The sequence below is a fragment of the Stegastes partitus genome, unplaced genomic scaffold (genome assembly GCF_000690725.1).
Source record: "Stegastes partitus isolate 25-593 unplaced genomic scaffold, Stegastes_partitus-1.0.2 Scaffold83, whole genome shotgun sequence".
Classification (NCBI taxonomy): Eukaryota; Metazoa; Chordata; class Actinopteri; family Pomacentridae; genus Stegastes; species Stegastes partitus.
Window position 1 is genome coordinate 218,600 of NW_007577814.1, and position 8,144 is coordinate 226,743.

The following is an 8,144-nucleotide window of genomic DNA, read 5'->3' on the forward strand; positions in this document are numbered from 1 at the left end:
ATATTTAAATCAAATAAACCAAGTCCACCCCTTGAGGTGGCAGGAACTTGGTGTGGTCTGATTGGCAGCTCAGGTATAAAAGCCTGGTGCTCCCAGGTGGCAGCATTTGCCTGAAGCCAGCCAGGTGACCACAGCTGCCCAAGAATGGATACCCCAGCACTGGGGAAACAAAGAAAAGGTTAGCACAACTTAAAATAAAAAAACATTGCTGAACATACATAAGTTAGCTAAATGTGCGCTACAGCGATAACTTAAGTGCTTCAACAAAGGCTAAATAATGAGTGTGTTGTTTGAAATGCTAAATTATGTGTTCATGTGATTTTGCATGTGCAATATGAGAGTAAAGTGTTTCAACCTAAACCAAAGTGGTTAACCTGTTAAGTCCTGAGCTATTTTTCAGGCCTTTTCTCGAAAATTACATACCCATAATAAAAACAGTTTATCTCTGCAACCACAAGGTCTGTTTGAATAATTCTTGTGTCATAATTAAAGGAACACTTGTAAGATGTGTTCAGATGTGTAAATATCAGTATATATATTACTGGTTAAAAGTAAATGTAGATGGCACACACACACACAAAAATTCAGGTTAAAAAAAAAAAAAAAAAAAGCACTTTCAGGATAATGTTCTCTTTGGAATGATCCAGTTGCAGCTCTAAATCTCTCCCAAATCATAGCACAATATGTGAACATTCTCTCTGCAAAGGTTGACTCTGATAAAGTGAAGCACAACAAAATCAGTTTTTAAAAGTTTTTAGTCCAGACACTTCAGGCGAGGTGACATTTTTGCACACTTTGGCACATTTTGGCACACTTGTGACCATCTGAATTTTTTTATGTACTAACTATATATATTTCACTTGTATTTCACTAATGGAAATACAAGTGAAATACAATCAAATACAGCAGTTATTTTTTTTAGTTAAAAAAAAATAAAAAAATCCAACCAGACCGCTGTCTGTGTTACCCGTCCTGTGTCTAATGCTAATCAGACTGCTGTGAAGCTCCTGTGGTGACGTAAGGCTGTATCTCCGTCATGGATTGGTCGATTTCGGTGATTGTTACCGCCTTCGAATCGTTAGAGCCAATAGAATATAGCAATAGCCACCAAAATGAGATTGACAGCACTTTTAGCCAATCAGAATCAGCAGAACGCCATCTTGTAGACGAGCCGCTTGCTGAGCTAGTAGCTCCCTTCTGCTAACGGAGTCTTCAAAAAGACGCCCGGAATGATTTCAGTGTAACACAGGAAGTAGTACTGATTCCGCTGTGGATTTACCGAACGCTTGTAATGGAAAAACAGCGAAGGTAAGAGACATTTTACAACTTACAACTTGATTTTAGAGAGCTTTGATTGATATGTTTGGAATCTGTGGACTGTCTGCTTTAGTTTGAGGGGTTGTTTGTGCGTTTTGCATACAGGACCGAAGAGCTGAAGCCAGAAATGTGGCGAGTGGGTTGACTTGGTGGCGCTATATCGATTTCCATATTTGAGCATTCATTTAGTTGGTGTTTGAGTTGTGTTTGGGGCATGTAAAATGGCTTATATATTCTTGTAGCCCAGGTTCTGCTGTGTAACTTGATGTGCAGCATCACTATATTCTTTCATGATGAGTGCATTGTTTCACACTATTTCTTTGTATAAAGCCCGAGAGGCCCTAAAGGGTTAATGTGGTTCCCAACATTTATGACTGGGATGGATGCAAGTGCGGCCATCACTATGTGTATTTGTTTGAGCTGCATTTGTTTGGTAACATTTACAATAAAGTACTTTGATTAGTATTATCTAAGTTTCTGTTTATCTTACCAATGTTGTATAGGTATTCTTTTGCAATGATCCGAGGCCCTATAATCTTTAAAATATGACCGTCATGAATGAAATGAAGCCATTTTGAGGCCATGCTAACATTTCAGTCCCATAATGGGCTGCAGTCACTTTTTGGCAAGAGGAAAACTGCATTGTATGAGTTAAACTGATCCTTTATTTCACACAGTAAAAACAGGTAGATTGAGTCTTCTGTTGAGCACAAAGCAGGTTAAAAAGAAAAAAAAGCAGAACATAAGGATAGTTGCACACATGGCTAGCAGTCACTTTTTGGCCTTTTTATCTCTCACAGCGTGCAATGACTCGTCCTCTCACTAGAGGTCAGCAAAGACCTACTCATTTTAAAGGAAACACCAACAACCCAGCTGGCCTGCTACTTTTAGAGGAGGGCCAATCTTCAGTTTGTGTTCTAAACGCATTTGTTGTCATGGGGGTGGACAAAGTAATAGATACAGTTTCAGGCCACACCATTTAAAACAAGAAAATAAGTACACCTCTGTGCCAATTGCTTCTTACAGACTCCTCATTTTCCTTTAAAAAAAACAACAAAAATAACAAACAAACTGACAGTAAGATACAGTCCAGATCACTACACCAGCCCCTATAATGAAAATTAAAATGAAGCAAATAACCTCAGCGTATTTGTCCCTCTGCATAATGTCATTCCAGAGTCTTTGGTGTCGCTGAACTTCAAAATCTACTCGTAAAGTATCTGTTACAGCACTAATCAGCATGTTTACATCGTTGTGTGCGAGTGCAGTGTGAGTTTGTGTTTATATCTCTGAATATGCGTGCATGTATGCATGCGCCTGTTTGTTTGTTTATGCAAGTGCATGTGTGTTTTTGTGCAGCGGTACTTGTGTGTATACTGCTGGTCCAGGTGATCCCGGGGCCGTGGTTTGGTCTGTGGGGAACGAAAGAGAGGGAGAGAGAGAGAGAGAGATAGGAGAGAGGGCCAGGCAGCTGTATTTGGAATAAACAGACATTACCCTGCTGTGTTCTAATTTACTGCAGAGTGGGAATTAAACTTTAAGCTCGTCCCGCCCCTCTGCAGTCCAATACTCTGTGCTTCTGGCCATCAACAACTACTTGCACAATGTGCGTTATTAAAGTGTTACTCCACCCAAACTCTGTCTTTTTAGTATCAAATTCACACCCCCTGTAGGCTTGAAAGGTGGTTGTAAAAAAAAAAAAAAAAAAAAAATAGTTGTCTTTCACAAAGACTTAGCTTCCGGAGGAGCTTTGGATTTTCTGAAGGCATTATGTGGAAGCAGCATACAACACAGCTGTATTTTGTTGAAATGATGTCAGTTTAGAACATGCTGAACTTATAAATGGACATTTGAGAAGTGTTTGTGATGTTTCTGTGGATGGTTTGATACTTTATGTCTATCCTGGAAACCTGTCACCTTAAAAAAAAACAAAACCAAAAACGTTTTAACCGACTCAAAGGTAAGCAGCCTGAAACATTATACAGGCACTTTTCTAGTATGTATGGGAAAATAGTGTTTGATACTCAAAACATAGATTTATGTAATACCTAGCACCAGGAAAAGTTGAGTCACCCCATCAAGTCTTTACTGTCTGTAGCTCAAACAAGCTTATTATTACAGTCCATAGTTTTGATAGTAAAGGCATCATGTGAAAATTGTTTCATTATTTTCGCTTGTTTAAAAAGTTGCTTTATGGACATCTTCCATAATCTCAATCAACTCAGCATGAGCATTCTAGTACTGTAATTTTCCAGGTGATAGTCATTAACATTTGCTCCAACATTACGTAATTATGAGTGCAAGACCAATACACATTGCAGTAATATCTAATGTGTATGACCAGAATAGTTACTGGGTTAAATTTGCAACGCAATCTTGCCAAGAGCTTTCTCTCACTGCAGGTTTACACTGGAGGATGACATGTGGCTTTCATATAAGAATTAGTCAAATTCCTCTTTTCTGGCAGTCACACTCCAACAGGTTGGCCTCTCTCTCTCTCTCTCTCTCTCTCTCTCTCTCTCTGTCTCTCTCTCTCTTTCTCTGTGTGCTCTGATGTTTTGCAACCACCAGGCCCACCACCTGGATGAGTGGATGACAAACAAACTGCAAATTTTCCTTCCAGTAACTGACCAAATAGATATTTATAACCAGCTGGTCACCTCCCCTACCCACTTGCCCCCCCACCCCTCCCACCCCAAGCCGTGGCTGTGAGAGCTCCCTTTAAAGACCAGTTGTGTCACTTCTGGCTTTGTTCTTAAACAAAGAGAACTGCCCCTCATCTGCCCGTAATTGGGCCGACTCTTGGAATGTGCTTGATGTCTCCGCGCGAGCCATTGCTGCTCCAACACACAGGCAAGGGTTGCTGGGACATGGTAGACAAACGAATGGAAATCCATCCCTACTTTTATCCTCATACTGTTTTCTTTTTACTTTCCTTTTTCTTCATTCTTTCTTACCTCTGTTTCACCCTCTCTTGGATACCCATTGCAGCAAGATGAAGGATCCCTTTCTGCAAGAAAAAAAAAAAAAAAAATCCCACACTCACAGTAAATGGAACAGTCTGCAGATTGCCTTCTCGGGGTCTGTTTGGTCTCTCTGAACTGCACCACCTCGCTAAGGTGGGGCAGTTGGATGCACTACAAGGCCAATCTGCGGCACATGTCACTAGCAGTTACTGAGGTGATGTTGACCATGCGCAGATGGTTGAGAGGGGATTGGAGGGTGTTTACTGCATTGTTACTAAAGGGAAGCAATTTAGAGAGCTCAAATTCCACTTGCAAGGAAGGAAAAAATGTTGAAACAGTAGTTGGCAGGCTACCAAAAGCCTGAGCCCCTAATTGTTGTCATTAATAGCAAATAATCTCAAAGTGCTTACTCTGTATTCTGGGAAACATTATGGTGTTATGTTCAAGACGCGTACATCTGGGAAGTCTCTGAGGATTAGTTTAGAAATTTGTCTGTAGCAATCATGTGAACCTCAGGTGAAAAGTTTTACGCTCCAACCACAGATATGTCAACGTCTTTGTGGAGGTGTTGTGTACCTTTTTTTGGTGTTTAAGCAACCTTGTCCGCAGAATCCAACCCTTTGGTTTTGGTCATGACTCATTTACTCCTGAATCCTTCACCTTTCACCCCCAGCTCCACTCTCCATGTCACTCGCTAGCTACCCTGGATAAGTAAATACATGATGTAATGTGTGGTTTTCGCCTCCACCCCCACACTCCTCCACCTATATCCAGGGGTGATTAAACCAAAGCCCAGCAGTTTTTTTAGGTGGGGATCGGTGGATGCGGTCAACGGGGTCCTGAAGAGAAGGAGCTGGTCGTTGTTGAGGAAAATGGAGGGGAATTTAACAAGGCTGCTTTTGGATGAAATGTAATAGAAGGGAAGGGGTACATGTAGGTCATCAACAGGGCAGGGCTTAAAGCAGGGAAACATTACAGCCCCGGGTGATCTGTCTGGGGATCCTCCGTCCCTGCAGCCTGTAGCCGAGGTCATGCCAGCGGCTCCAACTCCCCCCCGGCTGTCTGGACTCCAGGCTTCAGGTGGGTGATTGGGGGGCCTTGACTCCAGCACACGACAGCCGCTTCCTGGTCCCGCTGCCCCAAACGATCTCCTCCAGGGCTTCCAGTCCCATTGTCATTCAGGCTCCCTGCCACAATTCACAAGTCTGGTATCCCTTCGCACTGGAGCCTGACCTGGGATGGGGTGCTGTCTGGCTGCTGTCAATACATTTGTTTGCATGAGCAAATGTGAGCTTGTCAAGAAAAACAAGTCTTTTTTTCTTAAAATTACAATGTGATCCTCCTGTAGAGACATTTTACTAATCAAGTCTATTGTTCTTTTGTGTGTGTTAGTGACTCAAAGATTGCGAAGACAAAAGACTTTCAAAACATAAGCAGATTGCACGCAAGAAAGGTTAAAGGAATAGTGTGACAGTCTGGGAAATGCACTCATTTGCTTTGTAGCTGAGCTATCGATGGGAAGATCACAACCACTCTCATAGCTGTGCGTTCCAGTTTTAGTTTGGGGCCAGGCAATCCTTAGCTTAGCTTAGCATGAAGGCTGAAAACAAAGGGAAACAGTTAGTCTGGCTCTACCCAAAGATTAGTAAAAATCTGCCTGCCAGCACCTCTCAAGCTCTGTAATTAACATGGTTTATCTTGTGTGTTTAATCTGCTAAAAACAATGAGTGAAAATAACAAGCTGTGGCTTTAAGAGGAGTTATGTTCCAGACTATTTCTTGGTCAGGCACAGTGACTACTGACAGTGTCCGTTGGCTGCCTTTAAACCTCATTGTAATTACTATTCACGTTCATCTTACTATTTGTTAGACGGTGCATATTTCCCGAAATGTCCACCACTTTGTTGAAAGATTTTTTGACAACTCCAGAAAACAAAAAGACATGCTACACCTTTTTATATGTCTGCCTGCCTGGTTTGTGTCTACAGACAGAACTCTTTCACTTGAGTAAAATGACTTGGTGTGAGTGAGTCAGTGCATTTCGTGAAAGGCCATCTTTAGACAATGAAACTTGTCAGGTTAAGTTTTGATGTGCTGTCACAGCATTTCATAATAGACCAGCCCCCCTCTTCACCATGCTAGCCAGGAGACTGAGGAGTATGTGTCCAAACATATTAGGAATTCATTTTAAGAGACTAGAGCAATGCAAAGGGCATGGAAGAGTTCAGAAAATTAGACAGCAAGTAAATTACAAACTGTGTAAATTATTACTTGTGGGTGACGTTGAACATTTTGCATTTTAAGGCAGCCGTTTGAGTATCTGTCACTTTCACCTCCACGTAAAAGTAAACTTGCTGGTAAAACAGACAGCCATAGAGAGGAAAGTGTCAGGAAGATTAATGAGGTGTGCCTCTCCTCTCTTTCACACTATCCTTCTCTTTATCCCTCTGTTTGACTGTGCTGTGGGCTGTGGGTCGATGTGTGTGGGGTTCCATGTGGGGTGGCCCTATGGGGCAACATGCTGAAGTAAACAAGCAGAGCAGACAGCAGGGTGATGTTCCTCTCACTCAGCTTTAAACACATCAGACAAGGAACTTGCGTTACTTTGTTTGGACAGACACCTTTTCTATCTTTATTTCTCCCAGTGGTAGCATCTTGAATCCACACACTTCATATATAACATTCTTTTTCATCTGCTAAACTTGTCTTCTTTGCAACAGATGCATATAAAAAGGAATGACATTTTGGAAAATATGCTTATTTGTTTCCTTGCTGAGAGTTTAATAAGAAGATCTCCTTCACTGTCATATACAATGCAGTGTATGTTAGTCTTAAGGTTACAGCAAGGGAAAGTATTGCTGTCTAAAGGTAACAGATTGTTAGCCACAGGACTATTTCTTGGCTGGATACAGTGACTTCCTGGAGTTTTGTCTCATTGCTTTCTGACAGTATTCTGAAAAAAAAAAAAAAAAACAAAAAACACCTCCTGTAAACAAATGGATAGTTTCTTTGAATGTTTTTTGTGTGGTTTATGCTATTCTAATACTGCACATTGATTGGTGAACTTAAAAGATGCTGCTTGGTGGATTTGTTTACCTTTGAGCAAAGTTCGTGAACTTTTTCCATCTGTTTTTAGTTCTCTCAGCGAAAAAGCAGATGAGCACGTTTACCATTACACCAAACCATTCACTTAATGTACACTTGAGTTTATATGTAGGCAAACGTTTTAGTTGCCTTTGTCAGTGTCTGGCTTTCGGATCATCTGCCTGTTACTCCGTCTTCCGAGGGCGGCTGTGGCTCAGGTGGTAGGGCGTGTTGTCCTCCAATCGCAAGGTTGGCGGTTTGATCCCCCTCCACAGTCGAAGTGTCCTTGGGCAAGACACTGAACCCGAAGTTGCTCGCAATGGCAGGCAGCACCTTGCATGGCAGCTCTGTCGCCATTGGTGTATGAATGTGTGTGTGAATGGGTGAATGAGAAACACATTGTAAAGCGCTTTGGATAAAAGCACTTTACAATTTACCATGATAAAACTTGTATAAGCACGAAGGTGATGCCTAAAACGCTGTCCATAAGTGAAGTTTCTCTTTAGATCTGGCTGTCATTTACAAGATGATTGCTCTGCCCTCAGGATGTCTGTGGTCCTGAGTGGAGACCTACATGTGTTTGGCCAATCCTCAGTGTTTTCGGATGATGTTTCACACTGTCAGGGTTGACTTATCTGAGTAGCGAAAAGCACCCAGGGAATAGACATATCCCACGGACAGCTTTGGAATGTTTTTACAGAAGGGCCTGGGGACTCATCAAATAAGGTTATGCTCCAGAGTGTGCAAAACTGTTTGAAGTTATGTGCAGTTTCTGTCT